Below are 8,406 nucleotides of genomic sequence, written 5' to 3' on the forward strand. Positions count from 1 at the left end.
CAGACTCACACCTACCTGCTCACGGCCAGACTCACACCTACCTGCTCACGGTCAGACTCATACCTAGCAAACACCCATTGCTGCTGAGTCAATTCCGACTCACAGCGATCCTGTAGGACAGAGCGGAGCTGCCCCATAGGGTTTCCAAGGCTGTCATCTTTACGGAAGCAGACCCCACATCTCCCTCCTCGGCCCGCCTCACACCAGGGCTCAGTCTATACTGGCTTTTATCACTACAGTTTAGTGTTGATCTCACTTGAGCTAAGCGCTGATTTCAGGAGTGTTTTTATGCTTATATATCAACAAAATCAAACATGCTGCTGTCGATTCTGACTCACAGCGACCCCACAGGACAGAACAGAACTGCCCCACAGGGTTTCCAAGGAATGGCTGGTGGATTCAAACTGCTGACCTTTTTGTGAGCAGCTGAGCTCTTAACCACTGTGCCACCAGGACTCCATGCTTATATATAAGACCAGTAAAAAGACATCTTCCTTTGCCCTGTATTACAGACCCTCTTGGCAGGACCCAACATATCTGACGAGAAGAGTTTCAGGTTTGAGGGGCCCGGGTGTCGGCACGCACGCATGTCAACGTGGGCTGAGCGGGGGCTGTGGGATGGGGGGAGCTGCCACAGGTGTCTGAAGATACGTTCTGCTCACAGAAAGCCCTTGCGGGAGAAGCTGCAGTGAGAAACACCAACGCCTGTGTTCCGGACATGGCACAGATTCACCAAGAGGGTAACAGAGTCGGTGAGCAGAGGAGCCCCAGGGAGAACGGTACCGCCAACAGCTGTAAACGTTTAGGTGTTCTCTGCACCCAGCTGTGTGCTGTCTGACACAGATTACCTCATTCAGTCCTCAAACCCACTCGATGAGAAAGGTACCGCCAGGTCCACCTTTTCCCCCAAGGAGGAGATGAACTTTAAGATGCATTATATACAGAAACTTCAAGTGGTTATGGAATTATAATCTGTTTTCCAGGAAGGGCTTTGCTTAAACCTACTAAGTGCCAACGGAGACTGGGAGCCAGCACTACATTTGAAATACCCCACACCAGCCTCGTGTGAATGACTTCCCAACGCCATCTCCTCGCTGGGCGGGGAGGATCTCTTCCAGAATCCAGAACGGAGCTGTTGGGGAGATAGCAGCACCCATCTCCTGGGTGTCTGGAATCCCACGGTGGGGCCCCAAGACAATGTGGAGGCTGACGAGGGTGGGAGGACGGCCCAGGTGCAGCTGGCTCAGTCCCTGCGACGCTCTCGGGGAAGTGGGTGTGGCCCAGGACAAGGGGGCCCCACAGGGAGCCGTCTTCTCTGGGGAGAGTCGTTTCTCCAGGTCTGCCAGAAGCATGGAGGGATCATTCTCTAAACTTAGAGTGTTTACACTAGCCTTGACATACTTTAGAAAACATTTCTCCTCAGTATTATTTGCTAGGAAAAATGATGGTATCCTTGGGGGGGAACGCATGGGGCGTGTTACACGCACAACAGACAGACAGACACGGGGGTTTCAAGCTGAAGATGGCCTGACGGTTTGAGAAGTATCACAAACCTACCTCAAACCAAAGTGAAGAGAGAAAAAATGTCATCGCCACGCGGGACTTAACTTCTGGAAACCATGGTCCTGACACTCGATTTCCCTAAACCCCTCAGCACTGCGGGCCTAACTGGGGGCAGGGGAGGGCTCAGGCCAGAAGATACGTGGCCATCCAAACACTCAGCTGTGTGCTAGTCACCCCACATTCAGCAGCCGCCCTGCCTGAGTCCCACCTCTGCTTATTCCCTGGTTACTCGGTGATAAAGGTCAGAACCCCAGCCTCTGCCGTAAGCCCTAGTCCCCCCTCAGCTGGGAGAAAACCTGGAGTAACAAACAGGTAGGCATATGTGCACGTGCACACACAGACACACACACGCAGACCCAGGACTTCAAACAACATGACACACCCAGATGAGTGTTCGGGGGATGCTGAGCTCTGGGCTTGCCATGATCCCATTTCTCCTCTGGGCCCAAACCCCTTGGAGATGCCGAGAGAAGGGGCTGTATTTTCCAGCCAGGACGTCCTTCAGAAAAGGGAAAGACGGATGTTCCACGGATGTGAAAGAACCAAGGGCCACAGGCTTTTTCTTATAACACAAGCAACTGTCCTGGGCAACCAGAGCCTCCTCTCAGGAGCGACTGCTGGCAGCTCTGGGCCCACCTGGAAGCTAAGTCCCTGTAGGATAGAGGTACCCCATTCTGGGCCAGGGCCATACGTGTCCTGGCAGCAAAGTAAAGAGAAGTCATTTGAGCTGAGACGAGAGCTATATTTGTAGAAGTATCTAGGATCCAGCAGATGCTCACCTGCCTGAAAATCTTTCCTGGAATAAAACAGACTATTTTTATTTTTTTCCCACGCAAAAATTTACACAGACATTGTTATGTGACCCTAATTGCTCTCCCCATACTGTGACAGCACACTCCTCCTTTCCACTTGACTCCCCATGTCCATTCAGTCTCTTGTATCTACTTGAGCTAAGAGGCACACTCCTCATGAGTATCACTTTATGTCCCACAGTCCAGTCCAATCCCTGTCTGAAGAGTGGGCCTCAGAAATTGTTTTAGTTCTGGGCTGAGAGAGAATCCGGAGGCCATGCCTTCCAGGGTTCCTTCAGTCTCAGACCATTAAGTCTGGTCTTCTTACTAGAATTTGAGTTCTGTGCCCCACCTTTCTCCTGCTCCATGAGGGACTCTCTGTTCCCCGTCAGGGCGGTCATTGTGGTAGCCAGGCACCATCTAGTTCTTCTGGTCTCAGGCTGATGAAGCCTCTGGTTTATGTGGCCCTTTCTGTCTCTTGGGCTACTACTTTCCTTGTGTCTTTGGTGTTCTTCATTCTCCTTTACTCTGGGTTGTTGGGACCAACTGATGCATCTTAGACGGCTGCTTGCAAGCTTTTAAGACCCCAGACACCACTCACCAAAGTAGGATGCAGAACAAAAAATAGGCTATTTTTAAGAAGGAGGCATTCGGGAATGACTACTAGACCACTGGGGTGAGGATTTCTGTACTCTTCTTCCTTGTTCTACAGACTTCAGAGATGGGGGTGGGGCAAAGTGAGAGAGAGGAGCTGGGCCCTTGGAAGGCAGCTTGTTCACAGAAGGCATGTTTAACTGGTTTACACTCTGCCTTTGCAGACTTCGGATGTATTTAACTGGCTCTTGTCCCATCGTGAATTGGGGTTCAGTTCTATAGTTAACAGACGCTTCCTGAGACCCTACTGTGTCAGGTGCTGCAGCCCAAAGAGACAAGAGCAGCTGGATGTCCTGCAGATTCCAGGGCACAGATTTCACCTCCAGTGCTGATAAGCAAAGCTCATCCCCAGGCAGCCCTTGTCTGAAACACGCTCTCGCGTTACCTACACAAACCATCGAAATGTCTCTGAAATTTCAACATCTGGGGGTCCAAATCACACTCTGACACATGACGAAGCGTGGACGTCTCGGCTCTGGCTCCCCTTCCTGAATGCCTTCTCGGGTCTCCCAAACTTGTCAGTGGATTAGGTCCTCACCTGTGCTTCCACGCGACCTGCACATAATCGCATTGTTGCATTCACTGCAGTATCCGTATCTGTTCTTCTGCTTGCTTCCCCCATTAGATGTGAACTCCTCGAATATCAGAACCGAGTCTGACTCATTCTTCTATTCCCAGTGCTGTGCCCACAGCAACTGTCCAACACACACTGGCTGAGTAATCTCGTACCCTGGTTTATTCTGAATGTCCACTCTGGAGACAACCGTAGGCAGGAACTCGCTCTCCCGGGCCTGGTGTGGAGTCACTGCTGTTTATCTGTCTGAAAACTTGCACTCTGTGATTTCTGGCATGTCCGCCCTGCATCTCAGTGAAGATAACTATTTTCTTTTACTTAACCCGCTTTTGGGGACAGGATTATTTTTAAAGCATCAGAAGTCAGAAAAAATAAGTACCAGCCCCCTTTAATAAGGTAGCAAAATTTGCCAAGAGTAGGCGGTTGTTGCTAGTTGCTGGTGAGTCGATTCTGACTCATGGCGGCCCCAGGTGTGCAGAGTACAACTGCTCCACAGGGTTTTTGAGGCTGTGACCTTTGGGAAGCAGATCACCAGGCCTGTCTTCTGAGGAGCCTCCAGATGGGTTGGAACCGCCAACCTTTCGGCTAGTAGCCGAGCACTTACCCGTTTGTGCCACGCCTGGAAAAGCCTCCTTCTGTTGTTGCCTCACTTCCTAGTGACCGAAGCCTGCTGGGCGGGGGCCCGGCTGCTTCCCACGGGCGTGTGACAGGCTGTGCTGTGGGCGGGAGGAGCTGGTGCTCTGGAATCCATCGGCCTAAGTCCAAACCCTGGCTCACCAACACCTAGCAGTACTTCTCTCTGAGCTGTGTTTCTTCTTTTGTAATGTGGGCATAAGGGTCATAGCTATACCACCTAAAGTGGCTGAGAAGATCAGACAAGGCAATGCATGTCAAGCACCTGCTGAAGGCCCAGGACGCTGCAAGCTCTCGTTAGTGTTATTAGCTGAATGACCTCACATTCTGCCGGATACACTGGTTGGACATACCTAGTCCCACTGTGGCTACAGAAATAGAAAGAAAGGAAGCGTGAAAGCACAGCGAACAGACAAAACTGGCAAAACCTGGTCATGAGAGAGATCTTGGAGAAGAGGCCTCTGGGTGAGCGGGAGAGCTTCCTCAGAATGCCAGCCCCCGAGGACAGGGCGTCCGTCTGTCCTGCTCACCAGCACCCAGCACAGTGCCTGGCAGAACAGCTGCTGAGTAACTGCTGCCGAGCGGATAGACGAGTGAGCAGATTTCCTACCTCTGACTTACTCCTTGGAGTTTTCAGAAGCCCTCTGCGGTGCAGTGACAAGAACACGGGGCAGGGCTTCTGGTAGACTTGGGCTCAATCCTGATAGTGCCAACCATGAGCTGAGCGACTCTGGGCATGACGCAGCCTCTCTGGGCCTCAGTTTCTTTATCTGGAAACCCTACTTTGCAGAGTTGTGAGGACCGGAGACAATGTATGGGACCTGGCACCAAACGACAGCTATTGTGGCGACTGTGTTATTTAGACTTCTGGAGAGAAGAGCTTGGTAGAAAGAAGGATGGGCTGGAAACCAGGAAACTCGGGCTCTCATCCTGTCACCAACTCCCTGAGTCACCTGAGCAGGTCACACGGCTCCTCTGGGTCTACGTTCCAGTTTGTCAAAGGGCAGAGCCACCTCCTGCCACACGCGACCATCCTGGGAACAGGTGGGCAGCTGAGACAACAGCCATTTAGGGCATGGAAGTTTCAAGCAGGAGAGTGATAATGTTGACTGAAGCCACTCATGGCTTTGATTACATACTCACAAAGTAGGGCCACTGTCACAAAGACTCACGACAGCCCTGAAGAGAAAGGATAGACTCAGCCCACAAATGCCGCACAGAGAAAGGGACGTGCCAAATCAGTGTCACAAACGAGATAAAGTGGGAGCAGCAACATTTAAACACCATCTCAGTCTGGCAAATCCATAAATCTAAAGCACCCTCCCTAATACTCCCAAACCATCCGACTCCCAGGCACAGAATTGCCGAGGGGCAATTTTCCACTTGGTGGAGGAGGAAAAACGCATTCGATACTATCTGCTGGGGCAAATTGTTTCCTCCCATGTAACAAAGTCCAGTGAGAAGAGCTGAAAATTAAACTGTGGCTGAACATTAGAAGAAGAAACGCTGACAGCCCTGGAAATGACCTTGCGGCACTCGGCATTAAAGAAAATCCGGTGGAAAATCCACCAGGCCCCAGGCTGATGTGGTGCGCCGGCACATTCCAAAGCTCCGTGACGCACAGATGCGGGCGAGTGCGGGCTGTAATCACACCCGCTGGAGGCAGGAAACAAACCGGGGCTTTCGGATCGACAGGCCTTTTAACCAGCACATCAGCCTTCAGGAGAGGCAAACAGCCAGGATCCATTGCCACCTTGAAGACAAGTTCATGGTAATAGGGATACTAATCAACCGAGGGATTCTGGATACAGGGCCTCCCGACCCATATGCGAAGGCATCAACAGTCACAGAAAACAGGTCTGCTTGTCCACTTCTCGGTTATTCTCTGCAAGACGTTATTTCTGGAAGTTAGAAGTCTTAACACCTCCTTTCTAATCATCTCCCCACACCGACACACCAGAAGGTCAAGGGTAGTCTGCGAGAGACAGAGGGCACTTAGTATAATTCTACCACGTGATTATTTGTCTTTTCTGTATTCTGGAACCTTCTTGGCACACCTGTGATTTGCTGGTGGGATGGGGGTCGAGATGGAGTAGTATGTGTGGAATGAGAACCACAGTGCCCAGATTTTCCCGTCTGCCCTTAGTCTCACTTTCAAATCTTTCCTTATATCTGTTGTAGGCCGTGGAGCCCTGGTGGCGCAGCAGTTAAGACTTTGGCTGCTAACCAGAAGGTCGGCAGTTCGAATCCACCGGCCGCTCCTTGGAAGCCCTATGGGGTAGTTCTACTCTGTCCTATAGGGTCGCTATGACTTCTGCTACCACCTAAGCTGTTTCAGATTAGAGGTTCTTAATATTTAATGCTTCTGCCGAAAATAAAACCTTGGTTTCAGACATAAAAGCACAGCTACACCTCCTTCTTCTCTGCAAACAGAAGCACCTTTACTCAAGTGCCGACCTGCAGCACAGCCTGCTCTCAGACAGAACATGGCCTCTCACACGCCCTCACTTCCTACTGCCTCAAAACTCTCAATAGGTCACAGCTAATAAAGAATTAGGTAATGAAATAATAAAACAGGCAGGCAGGTTGCTAAGGTGATGGGGTGGGGGTGGGGGGTCCTAGCAGAAGGTCTCTGAAGGAGACGGCATTCAGAGTAGTAATCCCGGGTCCAGAAAGACCAGCTCCAGGGGAAGAGCACGCTCGAGGCTGTAGACGGAGGTCTGTGAAAGGCTGACTGAAAATATCCCCGAAAACCCAAGACCTTCGATACCACACCTAGGAACACACATCACGGTGACCTTTCCCAGCAGGCGGGGAGATGCTGGTTGACGTCTCCTGAGCCGTGGCAAGGAGGAGTAACAACAGCGGCAGCTGCTGACGCTCATGGAGCACGTGGCACAAATGGTGAGGCACCGCCGGACTACCAACTGAAAGGCTGACGGTTCAAACCCACCCACAGGCGCCTGGGAGGTGAGGCCTGGTGAGCTGCTTCCGAAAGGTAACAGCCTTGAAAACCCTACGGAGCAGTTCTACTCCGTGGACACGGAGTCACCAGGAGTCAGAATCGACTCGACGGCAACCACCAAGAATGATCACTATGTGCCAGCCTCTGCTACAAGCATTTTACATATACTATTCCATTTAATCATCACAGTAACCCTATGAGGTAGGTACTTTTACTATCTCTATTTTACAGTCAAAGAAACTGAGGTCCTGGGTTAAGAGAAGTGCCCGAAGTTACTCTGGTTGGTGGTGCAGCCCAGATCTGAATGGGGCAGCCCGTCCAGAGCTTTCCTTCACCTGCCATACTCTCTGGTATCAGTCTGGAGGAAGCCTGACAGAAAGTCACTTTCAAGGGACCCAGAAGATTGTGTTAGGAGCAGACTAGGACTCGCCTGGGGTCAGTATGTCTATCTATGTCATGCTCTTGTAACACTGGTGGCCTCTGACCTCCTTCTGGGGACCCTTCACGATTCTGCTTTAACTCCAAAACCTAACTCCAAGGCCTATAACGTATCAATGAAAGGCCCAGGAAAGAAAGCGAGCAGCTGATGAAAATGAACTAGATATTGGTATCCTGCTTAAAAACGTATTTTGGAAAAGACCAGACTTACTGGCCTGACAAAGACTGGATAAACCCCGAGAGTATGGCCCCTGGACACCCTTTTAGCTCAGTAATGAAGTCACTCCTGAGATTCACCCTTCAGCCAAAGATTAGACAGGCCCATAAAACAAAACGAGACTAAAGGCGCACAACAGCCCAGGGACAAGGACGAGAAGGCAGGAGGGGACAGGAAAGCTGGTAACAGGAAACCCAAGGCTGAGAAGGGAGAGTGTTGACATGTGGGGGGTTGTTAACCAATGTCATAAAACAATATGTGTACTGTTTAATGAGAAACCATTTGTTCTGTAAACCTTCATCTAAAGTACAATTAAAAAAAAAAAAAAAGTATTTTGGAAGGCTGGGCTGACAAGGCCCAGGGAGAGGGAACTCCGTTAAGAACTAAGCTAAGTTCTGCAGCGAGAGATTCAGACACACTGTGAAGACAGTTCTGTGCACACACCAGGTGCTCATGACTGCTTTCTGCCGTCACAGAAAAAGCTCTGGGCTTGCTCTGACACGGATTAGCTGTGTAGATATCCCTGATGTCAGTTATCTCACCTATAAAACAGAAGACAGGTGCATGGTCC

The 8,406-nt window shown here is 50.8% G+C and overlaps 1 protein-coding gene across 5 annotated transcripts in view; it reads right to left on the bottom strand.

Annotated features, from left to right (window-relative positions):
* VPS8 (VPS8 subunit of CORVET complex) overlaps positions 1-8,406 on the bottom strand; it is a 227,130-nt gene that overhangs the window by 19,335 nt on the left and 199,389 nt on the right. The gene's annotated exons all lie outside the window — the stretch shown is intronic.

The sequence above is a fragment of the Trichechus manatus genome, unplaced genomic scaffold (assembly GCF_000243295.1).
Source record: "Trichechus manatus latirostris isolate Lorelei unplaced genomic scaffold, TriManLat1.0 scaffold00092, whole genome shotgun sequence".
NCBI classification, from domain to species: Eukaryota; Metazoa; Chordata; class Mammalia; order Sirenia; family Trichechidae; genus Trichechus; species Trichechus manatus.